The following is a 6,049-nucleotide window of genomic DNA, read 5'->3' as shown; positions in this document are numbered from 1 at the left end:
GGAAGAACAATTTGCAACTAAGTGAACCACCCAGAGTTGCCAAGGACTAAGCCATCAACCACAGAAGGATCCATGGCTCCAGATACATAGGTAGCAGAGAATGGTATTATCTGACATCCATGGGAGGTGGCCCTTGGTCTTGTGGAGGCTTGATGCCCCAGCATGGGGGATGCTAGAGCCATGAGGCAGGAGGGGGTGAGTGGTAGAAGAGCTACCACAGTAACTATAATTAAAGACACATTTGGAGAAAGAATCCTCAAAACATTTCTGTTCCATAGTGTCTTAACATACATCAAATGCACAAGGCTTCTGCTGCTCCAACCTTGATATAAAAATTATTCAATTAGTAATTTTTAAAAAGCAGTGATACAAAATACATTCAGTAAGTAATTTAAAACAGTAGCATCATCTCTGGTTAAGATGTTGGTGGTTTCTGGAGGTACAAAAAATGTAAGGCCAGCTTGACCAACCACAGAGTAAACGAGAAAGCAAAAGGAGAGGAGAAACAACAGGTAGAAAAAAAAGGTAATTCCTGAGTTGTGAAGTAGAAAGTTCATGGGCCCAGAGAATAAAGGAGCAGTATCCTTGCAATAACCTGGCAGTACAGGGCTTAACATAAAGTATTAAATGGAAAAAACAAAAAAAACAAAAACAGAACAAAACAAACAAACAAAGCAAGTCACAAGCAGGGATTCTAAAGCCTGATAGAGAAACACAATAGACTTCTTTTTTAACTAATTAATTAACCAATTAATTAATTAATTACTTTTTATTAGATATTTTCTTTATATACATTTTAAATGCTATCCTGAAAGTTCCCTATACCCTCCCTCTGCCCTGCTCCCCTACCCACCCACTCCCAACTTCTTGGCCCTGGCATTCCCCTGTACTGGGGCATATAAAGTTTGCAATACCAAGGGGCCTCTCTTCCCAGTGATGGCCGACTAGGCCATCTTCTGCTACATATGCAGCTAGAGATAAGAGCTCTGGGGTTACTGGTTAGTTCATATTGTTGTTCCATCTATAGGGTTGCAGAACCCTCAGCTCCTTGGGTGCTTTTTCTAGCTTCTCCATTGGGGGCCCTGTGTTCCATCTTATAGATGACCACAACAGACTCCTACCAAATCCGTAGCAACGTGGAACTTTCATGTTTTGTAAATCAGTAAGTATGAGGGACACCGCCCTAAGTACCTGCAACTGCTAGTGCCCAGGCCACACCAAATAAAGGGACAGATCGGTTTCAGTTGTAGACAGCTGGTACCCAGAGTTCTTAGACACAGAATTCATTGTGTCCTGGAGTCCTCTAATCGCCAAGATAAGGAAACCTACTCAATTTAGTTCAACAAACAAAACACACCCAGAAACAATAGTCTAGAACACAGAAGTTGGGCCCAGAGATACACTTCCATTATATAGTCTAAAAAGAACTCCAAGAACCTAAGTAGGGTGTCTCTACCAGCAAACCAGATACCCACAGGGAAATTCAAAGCCACAAAGGCTTAAAACTTCTGAAGTTTACCTTTTCTAAGACCCTGAAAGTAACTTTGGAATAGTAACTAGAAACTAATGCAAAACAAAATGTAAAACAAAGTTCTCTTCTGATTTGAGCAGGCGACTGCAACAACCTTTAAGACCAAAAGAGCCAGTGAGTGCCTCATCCTGATGGGGCTTCTACTTGTGCTGGCATACTTGGTGACAGCCTTGTTGTCCTCAGACATGGTGTGCTCAGCCAGTTTTCCGGGCAGTAGAAGGCTCACTGTTATCTGGATCGCCAGTGATGTGATTGTAGACCCCTGGTTGTAATGTATCAGACAAGAAAGCTTCGTTTGCAATGCTCCCGAAGATGTAATTGATAAACAGATTCATGATGCCCATGGACTTCGACAATATGCCAGTGGTAGGGTGCATCTGCTTCAGCACTGTATACACATAGATGGAGTAGTTATCCTTGTGGCTGTACTTGTGCTTCTTTCCCTCTTTCTTTTGTGCTGTGGTGATAGCCTTTTCAGAACCTTTCTTTGGAGCTGGAGGGGATTTGTCCAACTCAGGCATGATTGAACTTGAACAGTGGCAATCTAGTAAGTAGAAAAAAAGCATTCCTTTTCTTTTTCTTTTTAAAAATTAATCAGTTTATTTGTTTAAATTTCAAATGATATCAATCTTACTGGTTACCATAAATCACCATCCCATCCCCCCTCTCAATCCACTTTGATTCTATGAGGTTACTCCTCCACCCACTCACCCCCTCCTGCCTCATGGCTCTAGCATCCCCCATGCTGGGGCATCAAGCCTCCACAAGACCAAGGGCCACCTCCCATGGATGTCAGATAATACCATTCTCTGCTACCTATGTATCTGGAGCCATGGATCCTTCTGTGGTTGATGGCTTAGTCCTTGGCAACTCTGGGTGGTTCACTTAGTTGCAAATTGTTCTTCCCACGGGGCTGCAATCCCCTTCAGGTCCACAAGTCATTCCCCTAGATCTTCTATTGGGGTCCTGGGCTCTGTATCTGTATCTGTATTACTCAGGTGCTGGTAGAACCTCTCAGGGAACAGCCATACCAGGCTCTTTTCAGCAAGTGCTTCTTGGTATCATTAATAGTGCAGGAGTTTGGCATCTGCAGTCGGAATGGATCCCTAGGTCGTGTGATCTCTGGATGGCCTTTCCTTCAGGCTCTGTTCCATTTTTTTGTCCCTGTCTTTTTTTTGGACAGGAATGTTTCTGTTTTAAAGATTTTGAAATGGGTAGGTGACCCCATCCTCAGCTAGGATCCATGTCTATATACTGAAGGTGATCTCTACAGGTTCTTTCTTCCCTTTGTTGGGTATTTAGGCTAACGTCATCCTTGTTGGGTCCTGGGAGCCTTTCCCTTACCTGACATCTGGGACTATCTTGTGGCTATTCTGTGTCCCCATCCCCCACAGCTACATACTTCTATTCAAATTCTTGACCTTCATTACTTATTTCCCTTCCAATACCTGATCCTGCCTTCTTTTTCCTCCTACTCCTTTCTCCCCCTAAGGTCTCTTTCTCCCTCTACCTCCTGTGATTATTTTGTTCCCCTGTCTATGTAGGATGGAAGCCTCTACTTTGGTGTTTCTTATTCTTAAGCTTCATGTGGTCTGTGAGTTGTTTAGTGGGTACTCTGAGCTTTTGGGCTAATATCCACTTATAAGTGAGTACATAGCATGTGTCTTCTTTTGTTCTGGGTTACCTTACTCAGGATGATATTTTCTAGTTCCACTCATTAGCCTTAGGAATTTAATGAAGTCATTGTTTTTAATAGCTAAGTCGTGTAAATGTACCCCATATTCTGTATCCATTCCTCTGTTGAGAGCCATCTGGGTTGTTTCTAGCTTTTGGCAGTTATAAATAAAGCTGCTATGAACATAGTGGAGCATGTAACCTTTTTATATGTTGGGCCATATTTTCAGTATATGCCCAGCAGTGGTATAGCTGGGTCCTCTGGTAGAACTATTTTCAACTTTCTTAGGAACCCCCAAATTGATTTCCAAAGTGGTTTGACCAGTTTGCAATACCCCCAGTAGTGGAGGAGTGTTTCTCTTTCTGCACATCCTTGTCAATGTCTGCTGTCACCTGTGCCTTTGACTATTCTGATTGGTGTGAGGTGGAATCTCAGGGTCATTTTGAGTTGAATTTCCCTGATGACTAAGCTCGGTGATGCTTTTGAATGGGCTGCTGTATACTCTGCCAGCATGTAATGCTAGAATTTGGATTGTACTTGCTGCCCTGTATGTGCCCCCCTCTTCTCCTCTCACATAGATAGCTGCTATAAGGGGATTGATTCCTCTATCTTACAGGAGCCATACTAACCTAAATGGGTCTCCCTGGGAGGTTGCCATGTCCTGTGTCACACGACTGCTTTGACTCTTGCCCTGATATCAGAGCCTTGCTGCACACTACTGCTGAGAACTCACCCTATGCTAAAAAGTAGAAGAAGAGTCTTACCTGTCTCCATGCTTTGCAGAGATCCCTTCATTCAGTCTCCTGTGGTGCTGGGACCTCACCTTCTCTGTGAGCCACAACTTAAGAAGTGTCCTTTCTGTGTCTGTCTGCTTATGTCAATATGAATCTTTAAATACACTCTGATTCCCCAGTAATCCTCACAGTGTCCTCTTGAACCTCCTTGCTTATCTAAAACCTAGCACATTCTCCTTTAACACTGTTGAGTTTTGGTCTGTTGCTATGTATTGTAAACTTTAACATAAAAGTAAAGCAAGCCACACCAAATCAAAACATGGTAATCCTGTGTAAACTCAGCCTGGCCTGCACTGAAATCTTCCTGTCTCTGTCTCCTGAGTGCTGGGATTGTATCAAAACCACCATGGCAACATCTGTTTGTCATTCCAATGATACTTTATTATGGTCCTATCAAAAGGGAGAAAAAACTTTACAGATACCATATTGGACATTCCTTATATGCTAGAAGCAATATGAGTTCCTAGAAACATTCTATTGTTTACATTTTACAACACAACAGAAGGTACGATTATGGTATCATTGTCATTATTATCATTCATTATAAAATAGAAAATCATAGACTTTAGCTTACTTGATAACAAATACAGCTAAACAAATACACTCTCAAAAAATAAGTGTGAAAACAACAACAATAAAAAAAACCTCCATAGATATCTACAACATATTAGAGTAGCCTTGGTGGCAGTTCATAGAACTTAACATCAAAACATGAGGAGAGCTATACTATAGTTTCCCCAGCCACACAGTGTCACATAGAGCATCCGTACTGTACATCTACCCAGTAATTAGCACAATCACCACCTACTGAATGTATACTCAATACATTATAAGTATTGAACTTCTTTTACTAAAAATTCCATAATCCTTTTAAATTTGTGTATGTATTTCAGCCTATTGTTCTATAGCATATTTGTACAGTGAGAGGATCATCTCTCAGAGCTGTCTGGCTCCTTCAGCCAAGAGGGTCTGAGTAAATTAACTCAGTTAATCACTCATAGAGGAAAGGCTTATGGAGCCTTCTAAAGATTTCAAATTTATTTTCCTACAATGACCTGCAATATAGATGTACTATTTATACCCAAACTGAAAAAAACAAACAAGAAAAATGAACCAAAAGAAAAAACCCAAGCAAACATAGGCTGGAAAAAAATGTTATTCAAGGTTGCACTGCTATGTGGAGAGGCAGGATTAGAACTTGGATACGCTAAACTCATGGTCATAGTGGATGTCATTTTAGATGTTTCCTTCTTAACTCTTTCATGAAATACAAGCATTGTGGTTAAACTGACCTTCTGCTAAGGCCCAGTCTTTAAAGAGAGACTCCTACATATAATTTCCTAATCTGCTAGCCACGCTGGAGAAGAACTTTCTCTCATCTTTTGTCAGTGACAGAAAGAATGTGGAGAAATGACAGAGCCTAGGCAAGTAACTCAGTGGTAGAGCAACTCATAAGCACTCATGAAGCCCTGGCTTCTATCTCTGTCACCACAAGAAGGGAGCTTGTCTACCATTGTGGACTTAGGTAGTTCTGTCTATAAGACCTGGAGTTTGCAAATGTTAAAGAATCAGGGGACTACAGGCTGATACTACAGAAAACTTTACTTCAGTTTCAATGTGCTTTTATATATGAATGTACAAAAGCATGCAGGAAGGTTGTTTGAGTTCAGAGAAACTTATAAATAGATACCAGTAAGAACATACTAAATATTCACAGAGGAAACATTTCTTACAGGTGTCTAAAGAGAGACCATATAAGCACAATTGTCTGGCACTATACTACAGAATATAACTCAGAAATCATGAAATCAAGGCATAAGCCCATATTCAGAACCAGTGTACATTGAGGCTGGCTTTCAGTATATCCTTACACAGGAATGGATTCTAAAGCTATGTTCAGACATCCAACAAAAATAAACATATCTTACAAATTGAATGCAGATGTTCTTTTTGCAGGACACACAAAATCACATCCAAAGCAATCCAGGGAACAAAATGTCCCTGAGGTTAAAGGCCCTCTTTCTTTTATTCTGCGGCTTCTCTTACAGG

At 41.0% G+C, this 6,049-nt stretch overlaps 1 pseudogene; it reads right to left on the bottom strand.

The window, feature by feature from the left end:
* Positions 1–1,556: 1,556 nt before the first annotated feature.
* Positions 1,557–2,052, bottom strand: LOC110289037 (histone H2B type 2-E-like; annotated as a pseudogene).
* Between the last annotated feature and the right edge of the window lie 3,997 nt (positions 2,053–6,049).

Source organism: Mus caroli, unplaced genomic scaffold (assembly GCF_978045245.1).
Source record: "Mus caroli unplaced genomic scaffold, Mus_caroli_1 scaffold_8, whole genome shotgun sequence".
Taxonomy (NCBI): Eukaryota; Metazoa; Chordata; class Mammalia; order Rodentia; family Muridae; genus Mus; species Mus caroli.
The sequence above is the reverse complement of the archived record's forward strand: the minus strand, read 5'-3'. Positions and strand labels throughout refer to the sequence as shown.